Source organism: Staurois parvus, unplaced genomic scaffold (genome assembly GCF_062004578.1).
Source record: "Staurois parvus isolate SC_StPar_1 unplaced genomic scaffold, SC_StPar_1.0 ptg000052l, whole genome shotgun sequence".
In the NCBI taxonomy this organism is placed as follows: Eukaryota; Metazoa; Chordata; class Amphibia; order Anura; family Ranidae; genus Staurois; species Staurois parvus.
In genome coordinates, this window is record NW_028317848.1 from 2,304,783 (window position 1) to 2,315,120 (window position 10,338).

Consider the following 10,338-nt stretch of genomic DNA (forward strand, 5'->3'; position numbering starts at 1 on the left):
ATTTTGTAAGTTTTATTTCTTTTGTAATAGTATATTTTTTTAAGTTTTATTTCTTTTGTAATAGTACAAAACAACAAATGCATTTCAGTTCAAATAATACACAGGTATCAAAGCATTATAATAACAATAGTGATACAAAGAAGGAGAAAAGGAGATCAAATTAATTTCAGCACATTGTGAGCAGATAACATACATGTCAGGTAAAAGAGGTAACATATGGTTTGGGCCATAGTGAAGGAGGAAGGGACAGGAAGGAATGGGTTGGGGGAGGGGGAAAAGGGAAACGGAAGGGATAAAAAGCGGATATAGAGATAAAGCTCTGTTTAATTTCTGAGGTCTTAGCGTGGATTGAAAAATAAAAAAAAGGCGCGGGGGGGGGGGGGAGTGAACATCCAAGACCATAGTACCCTGGGCATCTATCCAACTGGACCAAATTATGTCAAACGTTTAGAAGCAGAGTCGGTTTGCATATATATGTTTATGTAAGAGGTGTACCCTGTAGCAAACCTGCTCATCAGAGTCGGAGCGGAGTTCTCCTTCAACCTTTTTTTTTCTTGTTCCATTCTGTTATTTGAGGTGTTCCTCACTCATTCCTCACATCCCCCCTTTCCAGTCCTGAGAGGCGAACGTTATCTCCTGACAGATGGCGTAGGTCAACCAGGTTAAGACATCTGAGTTGGCACCAGTTGTCTGGGAGAACTGTCACCTTTCTCACCTACGTCTGATAAGGCAGCATTTCTCAGAGGGCTAGGAAGCATTGACCCAAAACGGCGTAAGCCCACACATTATCAAACTGACCAGAGTAATTGCACATTCCTCAGGTCAACCGTATATTTCATGTCATGTATTATGAAGCTGTAGTTAATTCAGATTTTCCCACTGACCACTCCCAAAACGTGTAGTCAGAGCCCCCCCTTTGAGAGAGACTTTTAAGAAGAGACAAGTGAGTTAGAGCTTGTCACACACACAGAGATCTCCCAGCAACATCGTAACAAAAGGAGATCAAGAACTCACCCTGCTCTACAACTTGGATCTGCAAACCCAGGCATATGGGCAAGTAACTTAACCCTGTAATCTTCTTCCTAATTATCTCTTTGCTGTGTCTTTATATACATATATATATATTTTTTGTGACATCTCTTTGTAAATATTTTATCGCACCTGTTTTGACCCTTTTAGTAATAAATCTTTCATTCTGAAAGTGTTAAACTGTTTCTAAGCGCTTACTTGCAATTCTCGAATCCCTGCCTTTGAAGAGACGCTACTGTTTGGTATATCGCTGTATAGCAGGTCCGCGGGCCGTGCTATATAGATCAATATTTCAATCATTATAGTGTATATTTGATAACGGGAGTTTCCCAGTCTCCGACAAAAGTGGTGGTGGCAGTAGAGGGTTAGTTGCATAATTAACCCGACCCAGTAACAAGCGCATTTAGGCTGCAGGCACCGATTGTAGTCCATTAGCTGGACAATCGCTGTGCAGGGTGCAGCTGGGTAGGGCCTTGTTACGCGCGTCACACCGCGGTTTTAGATCGGCCAGTCCTTCGGTCACGAGTTTGGTGAGAAGGTCTGGGGTCTGACGCCGTGGGTGTGACGTATTACTGTTAGTCGCGGTCGTGCGATTGTCACCTGTTGGTGGCGGCGACCGTGGATCCGTGACATACCCCATTGACAAAGGACTTCCAGCAGTGAATTGTCAGGACAAGAGGGTGTTCAAAACCATTTACTGAGTTTTATACATAACAAAGAAAAAGATTGTAGCTCACAATAAACATTAGAGTTGTTCCCCTCTGAGACCTGGAGAACATGGTTATGATTTCACTGTTATAAACTCATGTCATTCTAAGAAACATACTTATATATACTGTATAAGTTTAGCTTTATAAAAAAAAGTGACCCTCCAAAATCAATGAGGTCATCTGGTAAAGGGGTCTTTTAAGCTTACAGTAATTTACACTGTTGGTCTCTGATTGGCTCAGAGAATATAATTTTGGCTGCGGCATTGAAGTAAAGATGTGAATTACACACCGAGTGGTCATTTCTGTCGTTATTTGCACCCTTGCTTGAATCCCTGAATATACATCCATATCTGATCCATGTTTCTCCTCCAGGAACATTGTTCTGAACCTATAAAGATAACATCCTGCCTAATCACATAATAAAACATACAGACATTTCCCTTTAAGCTAAGTATACACAAAACAAAAATCAGCCAGTTCAGCAGGTTCTGCAGAAGTGTATACCCCTGTCTGTTACTATTATTATTATACAGGATTATATAGCACCAAAAGTTTGCGCAGCACTTTACAGAATGAAGGTAGACATTACAGTTACAATACAATTTGGTACAAGAGAAAACAGAGGGCCTTGCTCGTTACAGCTTACAATCTAGGTCTGTTCAATAGAAGTCCGTTTGTGGGTGGGGTTTATGTGGGAACCTGGAAAAGGAAGTGCTCATTCCCCTAGATGCTGCCAGCGGGATATGCCTGAATATGAGGTATGGCATAAAGGTGGTACTCTCTGTAATGAGCGGCACATCTTCCTGCAGAAATTTAGTTACCTCTTGGATTCTGATACTTGGCTCTCAGCAAAAGTCACCTCATCCCAGTGACAATCATATGCAAGTTTAACTCTTCTTCTCAACTCTTAGATTTGTATCCCAGGAAACTTGATACTGATACTTATTTGTGCTCTAGTACTCAGAGTCCTTACTTCATCTTCTGTCACTTACAGTCCACGTCCCAAGGATGCCCTGTACCACAACTGGACCCAATAGTGGGGTACCGATTACTAGGGAAGGAATCCAACACATCGATTACCAGAGATGACTGTCACCTATGCCAAGTCAGCCCAGCTTCCTGATTGGCTGGCTGACATAATGCACCAAGACTCTTGTACTGTAACCTCTGGCAATGGCATCATAACCTTGTGAGTGTTGAGTTAATCACTTACTAGGATTCTGGTACTGCATCTTTTCTTTACGTTGTTTATGTTGTCTTAGCCCTTGATATTCCATTGTTAATTGATATACCATGCATGCACCCCTTTTTGCAAGTGTCCTGATATAATCTCAGACCAGGAAGAACTTGCGAATATCCAAACTTGCTTTTACTAAAGGTACTTCATCTAGTACACCTTTCTAACTTCTGGCTCCTCCTGGTATCCCTTGCCCCATAATAGCTCATACCTCAAAGATGTAGAAAGTCCTCCCAGTCTATAATGTTCATGTCCTGGATTCCCACCAAAGGGAGAATGATTAGGCAAAGTTCAATCACATAACAACATAATCTCCTTTCTAGTTCCCATACATGTAGTGAGCGCCATTCCTGAAGCTGCTCTTCCCTTGTATTTATTGGCCACCAATAGGCGGTGGAACTATGAATACTCAGGAATGGGGCAGCATACGTAACTCCTCCTAAACCGGAGGTTCCAGTTAGAGATGAGCGAATCGAAGTATCCGAAGTGGAATTCGAGTCGAATATCGGAAAAATTTCGATTCGTGCCGAATCCGAAAAATAGCCTAATTCGGACGCGCGAATCGAAATTTTTCAGAAAATAGCGGCTGACACGTGCGGCGACGGAGCGGGGATGTCTGGGAAGGCGCGCAGACAAGGCGCGCTGACCCATAATGCATTCCTCAACTACATGTGATCGCATCAGCCTATCAGCAGCCAGCCAGCCAGCACTGTGTAATGGTCGAGCTATAAATAGCGGCCATTTTGGAATTCTTCATTTGCCTGCAGTTATTGAACAGAGGCAGACCGCTCTGTACTAGGGACAGGGACAGAGTTAGGGCCACAGAAACGATAATTGGGGACAGAGAAAAGTTACTTAGGGACAGAGAACCATTACTCAGGGACACAGACTTGTTAATGAGGGCCACAGAATCGTTATTTAGGGACAAAGAAACGCTAGTTAGGGCCACAGAATTCATAATCAGGGACAGACAGAATTGTTACTCAGTGCCAGAGAATTGTTACTTAGGGCCACAGAAACGTTATTAGGGCCACAGAATTGTTACTCAGGGACAGACAGAATTGTTACTGAGTGCCAGAGAATTGTTACTCAGGGACAGACAGAATTGTTACTGAGTGCCAGAGAATTGTTACTTAGGGCCACAGAAACTTTAATTAGGGCCACAGAATTTTTACTCAGGGACAGACAGAATTGTTACTCAGTGCCAGAGAATTGTTACTCAGGGACAGACAGAATTGTTACTGAGTGTCAGAGAATTGTTACTTAGGGCCACAGAAACTTTACTTAGGGCCACAGAATTTTTACTCAGGGACAGACAGAATTGTTACTGAGTGCCAGAGAATTGTTACTCAGGGACAGACAGAATCGTTACTGAGTGCCAGAGAATTGTTACTTAGGGCCACAGAAACTTTACTTAGGGCCACAGAATTGTTACTCGCACAGACACAGAATTGTTACTCGCACAGACACAGAATTGTTACTGAAGGCCACAGAACTGTTACTTAGGGCCACAGAATTGTTACTCGCACAGACACAGAATTGTTACTCGCACAGACACAGAACTGTTACTGAGGGCCACAGAACTGTTACTTAGGGCCACAGAATTGTTACTCGCACAGACACAGAATTGTTACTCAGGGCCACAGAACTGTTACTTAGGGACAAAGAAACGCTAGTTAGGGCCACAGAATTCATACTCAGGGACAGACAGAATTGTTACGGAGTGCCAGAGAATTGTTACTCTGGGCCACAGAAACTTTACTTAGGGCCACAGAATTTTTACTCAGGGACAGACAGAATTGTTACTGAGTGCCAGAGAATTGTTACTCAGGGACAGACAGAATTGTTACGGAGTGCCAGAGAATTGTTACTCAGGGCCACAGAAACTTTACTTAGGGCCACAGAATTTTTACTCATGGACAGACAGAATTGTTACTGAGTGCCAGAGAATTGTTACTCAGGGACAGACAGAATTGTTACGGAGTGCCAGAGAATTGTTACTTAGGGCCACAGAAACTTTACTTAGGGCCACAGAATTGTTACTCGCACAGACACAGAATTGTTACTCGCACAGACACAGAACTGTTACTGAGGGCCACAGAAACTTTACTTAGGGACAAAGAAACGCTAGTTAGGGCCACGGAATTCATACTCAGGGACAGACAGAATTGTTACGGAGTGCCAGAGAATTGTTACTCAGGGCCACAGAAACTTTACTTAGGGCCACAGAATTTTTACTCAGGGACAGACAGAATTGTTACTGAGTGCCAGAGAATTGTTACTCAGGGACAGACAGAATTGTTACGGAGTGTCAGAGAATTGTTACTCAGGGACAGACAGAATTGTTACTGAGTGCCAGAGAATTGTTACTTAGGGCCACAGAAACTTTAATTAGGGCCACAGAATTTTTACTCAGGGACAGACAGAATTGTTACTGAGTGCCAGAGAATTGTTACTCAGGGACAGACAGAATTGTTACGGAGTGCCAGAGAATTGTTACTCAGGGCCACAGAAACTTTACTTAGGGCCACAGAATTTTTACTCAGGGACAGACAGAATTGTTACTGAGTGCCAGAGAATTGTTACTCAGGGACAGACAGAATTGTTACGGAGTGCCAGAGAATTGTTACTTAGGGCCACAGAAACTTTACTTAGGGCCACAGAATTGTTACTCGCACAGACACAGAATTGTTACTCGCACAGACACAGAACTGTTACTGAGGGCCACAGAAACTTTACTTAGGGACAAAGAAACGCTAGTTAGGGCCACGGAATTCATACTCAGGGACAGACAGAATTGTTACGGAGTGCCAGAGAATTGTTACTCAGGGCCACAGAAACTTTACTTAGGGCCACAGAATTTTTACTCAGGGACAGACAGAATTGTTACTGAGTGCCAGAGAATTGTTACTCAGGGACAGACAGAATTGTTACGGAGTGTCAGAGAATTGTTACTCAGGGACAGACAGAATTGTTACTGAGTGCCAGAGAATTGTTACTTAGGGCCACAGAAACTTTAATTAGGGCCACAGAATTTTTACTCAGGGACAGACAGAATTGTTACTGAGTGCCAGAGAATTGTTACTCAGGGACAGACAGAATTGTTACTGAGTGCCAGAGAATTGTTACTTAGGGCCACAGAAACTTTACTTAGGGCCACAGAATTTTTACTCAGGGACAGACAGAATTGTTACTGAGTGCCAGAGAATTGTTACTCAGGGACAGACAGAATTGTTACTGAGTGCCAGAGAATTGTTACTCAGGGCCCCAGAAACTTTACTTAGGGCCACAGAATTTTTACTCAGGGACAGACAGAATTGTTACTGAGTGCCAGAGAATTGTTACTCAGGGACAGACAGAATTGTTACTGAGTGCCAGAGAATTGTTACTTAGGGCCACAGAAACTTTACTTAGGGCCACAGAATTGTTACTCGCACAGACACAGAATTGTTACTCGCACAGACACAGAATTGTTACTGAAGGCCACAGAACTGTTACTTAGGGCCACAGAATTGTTACTCGCACAGACACAGAATTGTTACTCGCACAGACACAGAACTGTTACTGAGGGCCACAGAACTGTTACTTAGGGCCACAGAATTGTTACTCGCACAGACACAGAATTGTTACTCAGGGCCACAGAACTGTTACTTAGGGACAAAGAAACGCTAGTTAGGGCCACAGAATTCATACTCAGGGACAGACAGAATTGTTACGGAGTGCCAGAGAATTGTTACTCTGGGCCCCAGAAACTTTACTTAGGGTCACAGAATTTTTACTCAGGGACAGACAGAATTGTTACTGAGTGCCAGAGAATTGTTACTCAGGGACAGACAGAATTGTTACTGAGTGCCAGAGAATTGTTACTTAGGGCCACAGAAACTTTACTTAGGGCCACAGAATTGTTACTCGCACAGACACAGAATTGTTACTCGCACAGACACAGAATTGTTACTGAAGGCCACAGAACTGTTACTTAGGGCCACAGAATTGTTACTCGCACAGACACAGAATTGTTACTCGCACAGACACAGAACTGTTACTGAGGGCCACAGAACTGTTACTTAGGGCCACAGAATTGTTACTCGCACAGACACAGAATTGTTACTCAGGGCCACAGAACTGTTACTTAGGGACAAAGAAACGCTAGTTAGGGCCACAGAATTCATACTCAGGGACAGACAGAATTGTTACGGAGTGCCAGAGAATTGTTACTCTGGGCCACAGAAACTTTACTTAGGGTCACAGAATTTTTACTCAGGGACAGACAGAATTGTTACTGAGTGCCAGAGAATTGTTACTCAGGGACAGACAGAATTGTTACGGAGTGCCAGAGAATTGTTACTCAGGGCCACAGAAACTTTACTTAGGGCCACAGAATTTTTACTCAGGGACAGACAGAATTGTTACTGAGTGCCAGAGAATTGTTACTCAGGGACAGACAGAATTGTTACGGAGTGCCAGAGAATTGTTACTTAGGGCCACAGAAACTTTACTTAGGGCCACAGAATTGTTACTCGCACAGACACAGAATTGTTACTCGCACAGACACAGAACTGTTACTGAGGGCCACAGAAACTTTACTTAGGGACAAAGAAACGCTAGTTAGGGCCACGGAATTCATACTCAGGGACAGACAGAATTGTTACGGAGTGCCAGAGAATTGTTACTCAGGGCCACAGAAACTTTACTTAGGGCCACAGAATTTTTACTCAGGGACAGACAGAATTGTTACTGAGTGCCAGAGAATTGTTACTCAGGGACAGACAGAATTGTTACGGAGTGCCAGAGAATTGTTACTCAGGGACAGACAGAATTGTTACTGAGTGCCAGAGAATTGTTACTTAGGGCCACAGAAACTTTAATTAGGGCCACAGAATTTTTACTCAGGGACAGACAGAATTGTTACTGAGTGCCAGAGAATTGTTACTCAGGGACAGACAGAATTGTTACCGAGTGCCAGAGAATTGTTACTCAGGGACAGACAGAATTGTTACTGAGTGCCAGAGAATTGTTACTTAGGGCCACAGAAACTTTAATTAGGGCCACAGAATTTTTACTCAGGGACAGACAGAATTGTTACTGAGTGCCAGAGAATTGTTACTCAGGGACAGACAGAATTGTTACTGAGTGCCAGATAATTGTTACTCAGGGCCCCAGAAACTTTACTTAGGGCCACAGAATTTTTACTCAGGGACAGACAGAATTGTTACTGAGTGCCAGAGAATTGTTACTCAGGGACAGACAGAATTGTTACTGAGTGCCAGAGAATTGTTACTTAGGGCCACAGAAACTTTACTTAGGGCCACAGAATTGTTACTCGCACAGACACAGAATTGTTACTCGCACAGACACAGAATTGTTACTGAGGGCCACAGAACTGTTACTTGGGGCCACAGAAACGTTAATCAGGGACACAGAATTGTTACTGAGGGCCACAGAACTGTTACTTAGGGCCACAGAATTGTTACTCGCACAGACACAGAATTGTTACTCAGGGACACAGAATTGTTACTCAGGGACACATAATCGTTTAATTAAAGAGTATGTCAGACAACATGCAGAGGAGTGGCAGAGGAGGCAATGTTTTAGGAGCGAGCAGACGTGGCAGCAGAGGAAGGGGTCGAGGCAGCACTATTCGCAGCCAGAGGCCAGTGCTCCCGGTGTCATCCAGCGGTCGTGTCTCCACCGACAACCCTGCCGTCGTCGATTGGTTGGCTCGGTCGTCTTCCTCTTCCCAGGTCACCTCTGACACCTACAGCCAACGGTCGGTGGGTACGTCAGACACAACCGTTAGTTGGCATGGCCCGGGAGCAAGCCCACTGAAATCACGTGTCCTCTACCTGCCCCTGTCCTTTGGTGTTCCCTCACCAAGCGAAGTATCGCATGCTGTGGGCTCAGCCCCACTGTACAGTGAGGAAGAGCTAACAGAGGGCGGTCAGGAACGGGGGGAGACATCCGCCTTTTCAGCAGCCAGGCGAAGAAGTAGTGGCGAGGAGAGTGGCTCGGTAGCCGGTCTAGAGACAGGTCTGTCTCCTGACCCAGACGCAGCCGAGGGGGCTAGTAGTGAGGCGGAGACCCTAATTGATGATGATGAGGCTGATCGCACTTGGCAGCCTCGTCGTCATCAGGCTATTGCTTCCGCATCATCAGGAGAAGAGGGTGGCAGCTTGGCAGCGAGCAAAACAGTCGGTGGGTTGTCTCCATCGCCACACTCTGCCATGTGCCACTTTCAGGTCTCCTCACACACTGCTGGTGTGTAGAATTTTTTGACATAGGGTGCTGGCAGATTATGGGCCTCCCATAGCTGCTGCCAGGCCCCTAATCTGCCATGGGCCCCTATATACCGCCTCCTCATGCTGCTGCCAGGTCCACAGTGTCTCATGCCATGTGCCACTTTCAGGTCTCCTCACACTGCTGGTGTGTAGAATTTTTTGACATAGGGTGCTGGCAGATTATGGGCCTCCTATAGCTGCTGCCAGGCCCCTAATCTGCCATAGGCCCCTATATACCGCTTCCTCATGCTGCTGCCAGGTCCAGAGTCTCTCATGGGTCCCTGTACGGCCTCCCATTGCTGCTGTCTCCATCGCCACACTCTGCCATGTGCCACTTTCAGGTCTCCTCACACACTGCTGGTGTGTAGAATTTTTTGACATAGGGTGCTGGCAGATTATGGGCCTCCCATAGCTGCTGCCAGGCCCCTAATCTGCCATGGGCCCCTATATACCGCCTCCTCATGCTGCTGCCAGGTCCACAGTGTCTCATGCCATGTGCCACTTTCAGGTCTCCTCACACTGCTGGTGTGTTGAATTTTTTGACATAGGGTGCTGGCAGATTATGGGCCTCCTATAGCTGCTGCCAGGCCCCTAATCTGCCATAGGCCCCTATATACCGCTTCCTCATGCTGCTGCCAGGTCCAGAGTCTCTCATGGGTCCCTGTACGGCCTCCCATTGCTGCTGTCTCCATCGCCACACTCTGCCATGTGCCACTTTCAGGTCTCACACACTGCTGGTGTGTAGAATTTTTTGACATAGGGTGCTGGCAGATTATGGGCCTCCCATAGCTGCTGCCAGGCCCCTAATCTGCCATAGGCCCCTATATACCGCCTCCTCATGCTGCTGCCAGGTCCAGAGTCTCTCATGGGTCCCTGTACGGCCTCCCATTGCTGCTGTCTCCATCGCCACACTCTGCCATGTGCCACTTTCAGGTCTCCTCACACACTGCTGGTGTGTAGAATTTTTTGACATAGGGTGCTGGCAGATTATGGGCCTCCTATAGCTGCTGCCAGGCCCCTAATCTGCCATAGGCCCCTATATACCGCTTCCTCATGCTGCTGCCAGGTCCAGAGTCTCTCATGGGTC